The sequence below is a fragment of the Schistocerca cancellata genome, chromosome 6, assembly GCF_023864275.1.
Source record: "Schistocerca cancellata isolate TAMUIC-IGC-003103 chromosome 6, iqSchCanc2.1, whole genome shotgun sequence".
NCBI classification, from domain to species: Eukaryota; Metazoa; Arthropoda; class Insecta; order Orthoptera; family Acrididae; genus Schistocerca; species Schistocerca cancellata.
The window spans coordinates 657,554,913-657,565,757 of record NC_064631.1 but is presented as its reverse complement, the minus strand read 5'-3'; the positions used below and the strand labels follow the sequence as shown (position 1 = coordinate 657,565,757).

Genomic DNA, 10,845 nt, shown 5'->3' with positions numbered 1-10,845 from the left:
GAGTTCGGCGCGATCGTGAAAGCGAATAGTGATTGATTATTTTGATTTATACAATGGTTTTTACCATCGGGAGCATTTGTAGCGCAATAAATTGCAGCAACAACAGGAAGAAGACACCACAGCTGTCTCTTTGTAGGTTTCCTAAGGATCCTGAGAGGTATATACTATCATGTTACTAAACTGTATCGTCAGGATTCACTTGCAAACTATATGTGTATAATTGATGAATGTATCGTTTTAGGAGCAGAAAATGGCTTGTTAATAGCAGACTAGAAGACCTTATGAAGAAAGACCCAGTTTACCTGTGTAATAATATTAGGTTTTGTCCGCTACCTTTCGAAGAAAACCAGTTCATGAACGCAGACAATAACAAACTCGTGTGGAATGCAGTACCCACACTGACATCCTAAAGAAGCCACCTCAACTGACGATGAAGAGGAAACTGCCACAAAGATCCGACTTTCAATCTAATGCTGTAAAACAGTCGTATGACACAGAAGAAGCCAGTTCAGCTCTCCATGTATCAGTGCCAGATTCGTGAGAATCGTCACCACAGACGTGCTTTGACGATAAAGTGGTTAGATTAAGTGCAGCTGTTCATGTCCTACAAAAGCGTGTGAAGTGTCAGAATGTGCAGATCGAGCGAAACTATTATGGGACAAGGAAAGTGCCTACAGACAGATTGTTTGAAAATTATTCAAATATTTGGTTTTGCGTGAAATGTAATGGAATCAGCTCATTATAATGTTTTAAACATATTTCTGCCACTATTTGGCAGGTTCTTTCCCCACTTTGAATAGTATAAAGATTAAGGTCGTACTTGTGGCAACAGGCAACAATGACACACACAGTAAGCCTACAGAACGATAAACGAGCTGTCGATCGCTTTTGCATGTAGAGGTACATGTCTGTGCTTCTTACATGTGAATCTGTGTGTTTATATTCTTTTGATATCAACGTGATAAGCTGCAATTCTGTCCAATGTCACAACTGTTTCTTCACGAATGTGTTGTATCTTGCCACTCTATTCATGGTTTTTGTCCATACTTGCGCTTATTTTAGAATCATTAATAGAAACATATATGCCTTCCGATACTAAACAAACTCTTGGAGGCAAGAAACTAACTCGAATAATTCGGAAATTACGTAGGAAATGGATGTAAACAAACATTATGCTTACAACGTGTCTGATGTTCACCTTACCTGCCGCTTGGAGCGCTAGTGTCGCTCCATCTGTCAAACGGCAACAACTTTTACAGCAGTGAGTGTCGCGACTGTTATGTTAGACTGTGGTCAGGGCCATTCTTTTGTAGGGATTGTTAAAAGTCAGTTCGCGTTGCACTAAAAATATTGTGTGTCATTTTAGAGTTGATCAGAATAGGTAAAGAGAGTAATGCCTGAGTACGTTCAGTTTTGCTCAGCTGTTTGAAAATCAAATAATGTAAGAGGTTTATCAGCACAGTAATTCATTAATTTTTCTAAGGGTACGTTTCATATGTCGACCCTTAGCCGAGGATACCTCACTGGAATCTTCGGATTCTTTCTTGTAGTTTATGTAATTAGTGTAGCTATTGTTTATTGCTGGCGCGTAATTATAGAGAGAATTTCCTTTGTAGTTGTAGTTTTTCATTGTTGTACAGTAAAACAGTTGTGGCATGCATGTAGATTTGCACAAAGTATTTCGCAGCTGCGCTTGCAATTAACGAGATATTATTTTCAACGCTATGTTAATGTGTTCTCTTATTTTTGCTCTTCAAATTGTGCTTTTCTGTGTTATCGTTTGAAATATTGTGACAATAATGGCGTGTGAAAAACGTAACACTAGGCTCCAAAGTAAACTGAGAAATGACAATGAAGACGAAAGCGGTGTGTCAGCGCCACCGTGTAATGAATTAACTAATGTTCAAACAAGTAATTTAGTAATTGTGCATGGGGAAATGGAATGGGCGACGAATAATGGTGTAGTCTGTGAAACAATTAGTGAACAGGGAAGAAGCATTATCGATCGATCGGTCGGCAACAGCTCGCCTCAGGAATCCGAAATGACAGGACATAATCTCGCAAATACTGTAGATTCAGGTTTTGGGTCCTCACCGTTTCCTCAAATTAGTCAAGACACATATTCTGCTTTTCAAAATGCGGATATTGCCGGTTCAAATACACTGCTGAATAGCACTGCGGAACATGTTTCAGACACCACCACTAATTGTTATTACAATTAGTGCAACAAATGGGACAAAAGCTTCAAAAGTTAGACACAATGTAACAAAATCAGAGACAAACACAGCAACAGCTTCAAAAGTTAGACACCACGTTTGAACAAACACGTGAAGGTTTAACAGCTGAGTTACTTAAAATCGAATCGAAATGTCAAAAAGTCTGTAATAATGTAAAAACACAAATTTGTGAGCATTTTCAACCTATTTTTTCTCGGCATGAAAATGCATTACAGACTCACGAAGCAGCCATAAAATAACTGCAAACTATTGTTCATGAAAATCACGAGACCTTGCGGGCTAAAATTGACTCAGTTGCATCTACAGATTCGGTTACGCTACTTGCAAAAACTCAGGAAAACTTAAAGGACACAGTAGATACTCTGAAAATTGGTTCAGAAAGACATATGGAGGAAATTAGTTCATTATCAGAGAAAGTAGTCGAACTTTCGGATCAGCTAAATAATTTATCCACGAAGGTAGATGATAATCTGAATGACACAAGACCGGTAGTCTTTAATGACACAGAAGAGTACGAACAAATTAGGAAATTCAAACAAAATCAGAATCAAATTAATACGCAACACCAAAGAGAAATCCGGGAAGTACAAGATCAGCTGACACAGGTAATACAAGAATTATATATTTCAGAGGACACTCGCGCTCCAATACGGGAAGAGGGACATAGAAATATGGAGCAGCCACAAAATAATAACACAGGGAACTTCGGAAATTATGAAAGAAATTGGCAAGGTACACCGAATTTTGCGATGGAACCGCCGAAAAGACGTAACAATGACCGACATGAGACTCGCCGACATGATGATTTTGACTATAAGCTGTTTATTACTACATGTAAAGTCAGAACATTTAAGAATTCCGGTAACGACATTCATCCACAAGCGTGGCTTCATCAATTCTCTCATTGTTTTCCTCCCAACTGGTCATTAGAGCACAGATTAGAATTTATGTGTGGCTATTTAGAGAATGAACCAGCTGTAAGAATGTGATTGGTCATTCACGATTGTCACAGTGAAGGAGAATTTTATCATGCCTTCCTCTCAGCATATTGGTCTCAAGCTACACATGACCGAGTAAAACATAGCATCTTAATGATGAAACATTTCGAACAATCTGAATTTTGCAGTTTTGTGAAATGTTTTGAAGACATGTTGCTCAATAATCAGTACCTGTCAAACCCATACATCCCCTCAGAACTCATCCACATTTGCTTAATCAAATTGCCTGAACATTTACGACATATTATTTTGGCAGGACGTTGCAAAGACGACACTCAAGCTTTTCAGGGACTGTTACAAGAATTGGAAATTGACACTAACAATCGCGGGATGCGAAAACAGGAACACAACAATTACAGGTCACATCCGTCACAATTCCGCGATGAAAGAAATAATAACTGGACATGACAAGGCTATTCTTATAACGCAAATCGTGACCAAAACAGAAACCACCAGTATGACAACCGTTGGCAGAATAATAGTTACAGAGAAAGATCGCACTTCCGTAGTAATGAATATGACAGAGATAACAATAGAAACAGACAAAATGGGAACCAAAACAATTATTATAACTTCAGACGCAACAGGTTAGCGCGCAATTACGATTCAGGGAGAAATTCTCCACCACCTGACCAACAAAAAAGAAAGTATGTAAACTACTGACAAAACGACAGACCTGAATTTCATCAGAACTGGCGGGATTAAAACAGGACAGGGCCCTCTCGACAAGGTGAATTTGTAGAAGTTAAATCTCCAAATCCCAGTAACGACGCGCACCAACAAAGAGACAGACAATGACTCGCACTGCTGGCAGCCACGTGCGCCGGCTGGCTCACAGAAAAATAACATAGACGCTAAAGTTGAGAAAAATTCCAGTATTCTTTACTGATGTATACCGCATGATAATTGCGTTCGAGTTGAAACTCTGCGTACTAGGAAGAGTAAAGGTTTACACCACATTTCACATGTAAAACCGTTTATTGAAAGATAATCTGCTTTTTAACTTAGTCTTTGCTATAAAATATTTCACTTCCCGTTACTAGTATGCTTTGTCAGACCTAGAAACTGTTAACATGCAACAATGTTTGAAGTTAAATATCCAGTCAAGAACCAAGAGAACGTATTTAAACAGAAATTACGAATGCATTGTTATAGTGAACAGATGACACAGTTTTGTTATTTGTACATTCTTGCTTGTTAGTTGCACGATTACGTAACGAATATGAGTCTCACATAATTAAACATTTACTGCTACTGCTAATGGGATTTTAATGCAACAATTTAATTTACTTGAAAATACATTATGAATTTAAAGTGCTTTCTGAGAGATATCAGATGACTCAGTGGCTAGTTTATTTGACAGCTACACAATTATATCAAGACGCTACTAATATGTGACACAATTTACATTGTTGCTTTTCTGGTGTATCTGTTTTATATCTGCATAGTTTTTCTGAATTCTTCTGGCAAGGAAAATATGTTTTAGTAGTAACTTTTGTGGTATTGCTACTATGAGAAAGCGTTTTCCATAGCACAACAATATGTTACAGTACAGTACTTACTTGATCACAGTAATATACATAATAACTACGATATCTATATGCATAGCATTTCACTAATGTTTATTACGAGGTAAGTACATTGACTTCTACAGAACTTTGCTTACGGATGACGATAATTACGACACTTGGCACATTTTTTACCCTTAAGTAATGACAGAGATAATCTTACAACAAGATGCACAGTTTAGCGCTACAGTACACGTATTTGAGTGATTAATTTTGTACTTAAAACATTTATTTTTAAGGATGTGTGAATTACAAAGAAAGTTTTCCTTGATACATTTCATTACATTTCTATAATTTGTAACACCTGAGGGTATAATTACATTAATCCTCAGGGGGGGGGGGGTACACGCTTACTTTGTGTACCATGTGTGTAGCAAGCACAAGGAGCCCTGGCTAATATGGTAATTGCTTATACAACTTTACACATTGGTACCATATTTCTCTAACACAGAATTACACAGCTATCTGATTATTTAACAGAGAAACACACATTCTTTTACTATGTCAGTGACAGATGTTTACGCAATTACACAGCTGGATAACTTCACACTTATGAAATTGTATTTTCTGTGTACTTTGTGAACTGTTCATATTTTTTCGGAACCATTGTGACACTATGAGAGCTTTGAATGTCGTATTTGGTGTGGGATCATGATTTTTAAGTATGTTTGAGGTAGATGACACTATTGAAATGAGGAGAGAATTGTTTTTTAGGTTTTGAAATTATTGCAGAAAGCTACAACGTTTTTGAGATTTGACTGAAGTGTTATGATATTATTATTATTATGACAATGTGTATTATGCTGCTGAGGTACGTTTATGATCAATAAGCTGATGCTATATGAGGAATTTGATTATGCTATGTATTTATTATAATGAAATATTGAAGAAGTGTCGATGAATATGTATATGTGTAATAAAGTAAGGAATAATGAGTAGTGGTTAGGGACTCTGGTTTGTGAAAAAGGATGTTGGAAACCAAGAATCGTACTTTAAGAGTTATGAAATGTGTGTAAATGCGTGAATGTTTGACAATGCTGCCGAAAATTTTTTGGACTCTGTTATATTGATAGGATTTTGTTTCTACACATTTGTAACGCAAATTCTCGATATGTGAATTTTTTTATGAGACTGTCACTGTAGCGCAAACTGCTGTCGTAAATATTTCCTTAACCTTGACTTAATGCGCTGCAGGCGCCAAGCTATGCAACAGTCACCTGGAAAAAAAGCCGTGCCTTTCAGAAGCACAACCAAAAAAGGAGAGGCCATTAACCTCGATATTGACATTACTTTGTAGAAAGCATCGCAAATACGACATGCTCAAACTTGAAAACATATGATTACACTGTGGAGCTCTTAATTTATGATATTTACTAAAATGCCTAATGAAATGATGAGAAACATTTTACATCTATTGTCTTTCTATTTAAGAGATTGCTCAATTTCTTTATTATTAAGTTTCTAGCTGCACTGTAGCATTGATTAAAATAAAATTTAATAGATGTACTGAAATAGATAGTTTATGCCTACAGATCCAGTAAATAATAATTTTATGATCTACTTCCAAAAAAACGAGGGAGCACAAAAAGACATTTCCCTTCACAGGAATTGCATACATAATTTTGTCAATGACTGGGTAACTTGTTTCATAAAGTAATTTATCCTGATGCATCACTCTAGTGTTAAGTTCTGATGTAGGTATTAGACATGGCCATCTTTACTATAATATTTTTTCTGCTTCAGCTTTGTCATGTTAAGATATAAGTTATAGCATTTGCTGCTGCTGTTTGCCAGGCATAGTGCTACTCAATTTCACTTTGTATTACTTCTTAAGCCATTTTTACTACTGATTTATTTTTCTTGTTTGCTGCACATTGCTTTGTATTTGTTGTAATATTGCAATTGCTTTACTAATTTATATTTATTGCTGCTTACTTTGCCAATTTGCATTTTTTGTTAATTGTTTTGTGCTGCTGCATTGCCTCGTCCCTTAGTTTAGCATCTGAGCTCAGTAGATTGAAGTTAGCTTAAGAGGGGGTAGACTATATAAGAAACTATGATGAATTGGAAGAAATGCATTGAGAAGTTATAAGAAAATGGTTTGGCCAAAACAGTAGTGTATGTTTGGATAGAATTTTTTTGTGGGAACAAATGTTGCAATAAGAGGAAAGATCTATGGAATGATGTTTTGGGTTGGACTGCAGTACCAGATGTCTCACTGAAAACAAACCCTGTGCTTTCCTGTTGTGTTATTCCGCTATGTCTTTGTGTACCCTTGTGTATTTGTGTGTCTCCTGTCTTTATGTGTTTAGCTAATAAGATTTATGTTGTAGAATTTTTCCAGTACTAGGCTACATTCACTATGATGAGGAATACTGTTATCCTCAAATATAATTTGCATTAATAATATGTTATTTACTTTGTAAAGATGTTTAGATATTATTTTCGAACGCTATTCTGATCTCTTATGTATGTACTTATAACTATATATGACGGTAGTATCTGTTCCCGAAAGAACATTAAACCGTCAATGACCATGCATCTTTGCTAGAAATGAAGTTACAATTAAATAGACACCCTAGCTGCAAGCAGGCGTTGATATACTTTATTGGGGACATGTTGAAAATGTTTGCCCCGACCGGTACTCGAACCCGGGATCTCCTGCTTACCTAGCAGACACTCTATCCATCTGAGCCACCGCGGGCACAGAGGATAGTGCGTCTGCAGGGACTTATCCCTTGCACACTCCCCGTGAGATTCACATTCCCAACATGTCCCAAACACTACATTCGTAGTGCGCCTAATAGATGTTTGCCCATCATACTCATTACTCGTGGCAGATTAATCTACCAAGTCCCGTACGAGTTCGGGCATAGCGTGTGCGTTCGCACAAGAAGGTCAAAGGCCGGGAACCCATATTTTTAACTATATATGACGGTAGTATCTGTTCCCGAAAGAACAGTTACCGTCAATGACCATGCAGCTTTGCTAGAAATGAAATGATAATTAAATAGACACTCTAGCTGCAAGCAGGCGTTGATATACTTAATTGGGGACATGTTGAAAATGTGTGCCCCGACCGCGACTCGAACTCGGGATCTCCTGCTTACATAGCAGACGCTCTATCCATCTGAGCCACCGTGGGCACAGAGGGTAGTGCGTCTGCAGGGACTTATCCCTTGCACGCTCCCCGTGAGATCCACATTCCCTACATGTCCACAACACTACATTCGTAGTGCACCTGTGGATCTCACGGGGAGCGTGCAAAGGATAAGTCCCTGCAGACGCACTATCCTCTGTGCCTGCGGTGGCTCAGATGGATAGAGCGTCTGCTATGCAAGCAGGAGATCCTGGGTTCGAGTCCCGGTTGGGGCACAAATTTTCAACATGTCCCCAATAAAGTATATCAACGCCTGCTTGCAGCTAGGGTGTCTATTTAAGTATCATTTCGTATGTACTTATGTCATAATTCCTGTAACACTGATGTATATGTTATTTCTATTCTTTTGTAAAGCCTGTATTACTACAAATATCTGTATTGTTATGCTCTTTAATAATGTATTTTGTACCTTTGTTATTGTATTCTCATGTTATAAAATAGTAACTGAGACCAGTTCATCAAATTAAGTAACTTTTTATGCATTCATTTCACTGCACATATTTCTGTTGGTCATAGTATATGCACAATATGTAAAAAAAAAGAGGACTGTTAGTGTTTGGATATTTGTTAATAATTCAGAAAAGGACTGATAACAGCATTGTTGGTTCTAAGGACAGTTCCAAAAACTTTTTGAGTGCACAAGTGGTTTATGGACTTGCTATAGTCTCTACAAGACTCTTCGATGGTGATTGTGCACCTGCACATTCGCAACAGATAGCTGCTGGCCGTCTCTACATGGACTACAGTGGGTCTGCATGTTTGATGGCCCACCAATACCATTATTTCTACATGGACTGCTGTGGGTCTGCACCTCTGGTGGCCCACCAATACCGTAATCTCTATCAGAACTACAGTGGGTCTGCTCTGTGATGTCCTACTTACCAGTATTATTCAAAACTTCGACTGACTCTGCTGTGGGTTTGCTCTGTTGTGGCTCATTACCTGTCAGCATGCCAAGAGTCAGCACTGTCTTTGCTTTGGAAGGACAACACCAGTTCTTCAAGACTGCATAGAAATCAACTACTTCTGTGTGCTTTTTCTTTTACTGCTCAGACTTTGTGCATAAATTTGTAATTAATACTGTGATGAATGATCAGGTCTGTCTTTATGGACTGTGAGAAAATCTTTGTTTTTGACCAACAGTGTATCAATAAGTGTGTGCATTTGATTTCTTTGTTATTGTAATTATGAAAATTTTTTTCAAATCTGTATTAGCCATTGCCCAAAACAATTTGAAAATTTTTTTGTGGGGAAGTTGGAGGATATGTAAGTAGGCTGCTTAGGTTCTTATATTGCTAACGCCACCGCCACGTAGCGCTGTGTATGAAAATCGCTGGCTGTGCTGTGTGCAGTCAGTGGCTTGGTGGCATTGTTGTAATATTCGCTATTGTAGTGTTGGGCAGTTGGCTGTTAACAGCGCGTAACATTGGCAGTTGGAGGTGAGCCACCAGCAGTGTTGGATGTGGGGAAAGAGATGGTGCAGTTTTGAGAGCGGATGATCTGGTCGTGTGTATATCAGAGATAGTAAATTTGTAAGACTGGACGTCATCAACTGCTATATATATATTATGACTTTTGAACACTATTAAGGTAAATACATTGTTTGTTCTGTATCAAAATCTTTCATTTGCTATCTATGCCAATCAGTAGCTGGTGCCTTGAGTAGTTTGAATCTTTTATTTATTTGGCAGTAGTGGCGCTCGCTGTATTGTAGTAGTTCGAGTAACGAAGATTTTTGTGAGGTAAGTGATTTGTGAAAGGTATAGGTTAATGTTAGTCAGGGCCATTCTTTTGTAGGGATTATTAAAAGTCAGATTGCGTTGCGCTAAAAATATTGTGTGTCAGTTTAGTGTAAGAGGTTTATCAGCACAGTAATTCATTAATTTTTCTAAGGGGACGTTTCAGCAGGAATGGGGGAAAGAAATACAGTAGAAGAAGAATGGGTAGCTTTGAGGGATGAAGTAGTGGAGGCAGCAAAGGATCAAGTAGGTAAAAAAACGAGGGCTAGTAGAAATCTTTTTGTAACAGAAGAACTTTTGAATTTAATTGATGAAAGGAGAAAATATTAAAATGCAGTAAATAAAGCAGGCAAAAAAGAGTACAAACGTTTCAAAAATGAGATCGACAGGAAGTGCACAATGGGTAAGCAGGGATGGCTAGAGGACAAATGTAAGGATGTAGAGGCTTATCCCACTAGGGGTAAGATAGGTACTGCCTACAGGAAAATTAAAGAGACCTTTGGAGAAAAGAGAACCACTTGTATGAGTATCAAGAGCTCAGATTGAAACCCAGTTCTAAGCAAAGAAGGGAAAGCAGAAAGGTGGAAGAAGTATACAGAGGGTCTGTACAAGGGCGATGTACTTGAGGACAGTATAATGGAAATGGTAGAGGATGTAGATGAAGATGAAATGGGAGATATGATACTGCGTGAAGAGTTTCACAGAGCACTGAAAGACCTGAGTCGAAACAAGGCCCCAGGAGTAGACAACATTCCATTAGAGCTACTGACGGCCTTGGGAGAGCCAGTCCTGACAATATTCTACAATCTGGTGAGGAAGTTATATGAGGCAGGCGAAATACCCTCAGACTTCCAGAACAATATAATAATTCCAATCCCAAAGAAAGCAGGTGTTGACAGATGCGAAAATTACCGAACTATCAGTTTAATAAGTCACAGCTACAAAATACTTACAGACGAACGGAAAAACCGGTAGAAGCCGACCTCGGGGAAGATCAGTTTGGATTCCATACAAATATTGGAACACGTGAGGCAATACTGAACTTACGACTTATCTTAGAAGAAAGATTAAGGAAAGGCAAACCTACGTTTCTAGCATTTGTAGACTTAGAATGAATGAATGAATGGCGTGTGACGAGGATCT

The 10,845-nt window shown here is 38.0% G+C and overlaps 1 non-coding gene across 1 annotated transcript; it reads left to right on the top strand.

Annotated features, from left to right (window-relative positions):
- The first annotated feature begins 8,103 nt into the window (after positions 1 to 8,103).
- Trnaa-ugc (transfer RNA alanine (anticodon UGC)) lies at positions 8,104 to 8,178 on the top strand. The gene has a single exon. It is a non-coding gene; the product is annotated as a tRNA-Ala (tRNA).
- The last annotated feature ends 2,667 nt before the right edge of the window (positions 8,179 to 10,845 follow it).